Genomic DNA, 659 nt, shown 5'->3' on the forward strand with positions numbered 1-659 from the left:
AAAAAATATCTTTATAAAAATACTTTTTGGCATCTTTATCTAAATAGGTCCGTTGAAATAATATACGCTATGTATCGTAGTCACAGCATTGATCAATAGTAGCTTGCTTCCTAGCTAGTTCCTGCGTGACCATTGCCCAAGTGACAAGTGCAACATGACTTGATAAGGTGTTATTACTTTCCGCTGATACGTGTTTTTGACTTTTTTTTTCGTTGTTATAACATTAAATTCCTTTTAATTTGATCCTTCTCTAGTTGTACAATGATAAATTTTGCGGTGGCTTTCTCTTAAATAAGATATTTATTATTCTATATATGACATGTTTTATTGTTATTAAAAAAATTTGATCGAGTCATTATAATTAATATTAACTAATTTTTTAATTTGAATTTAGATAACTAAATTATCCAATTAATATAAAATAATTTCTGTAAATTACAAGATTTTTAACAAAATTCCATTTGCAATTTCGGTTTTTTTAAACTACCAAATTCCTTAACCTTTTTCAGCCAAAAGAATGAAACGAGAGGATTAACTTGAATAATCAAATATTCTTTGGTCATCGTTGTGTATGATTAATAATCCTTTTAGTTATTTACTAACGATTGTAAGGTATCATTTAAAGTCATAAGTTTCAGTGTGAATCAAGGAATTTAACC

This window comes from Arachis duranensis, chromosome 4, assembly GCF_000817695.3.
Source record: "Arachis duranensis cultivar V14167 chromosome 4, aradu.V14167.gnm2.J7QH, whole genome shotgun sequence".
Classification (NCBI taxonomy): domain Eukaryota; kingdom Viridiplantae; phylum Streptophyta; class Magnoliopsida; order Fabales; family Fabaceae; genus Arachis; species Arachis duranensis.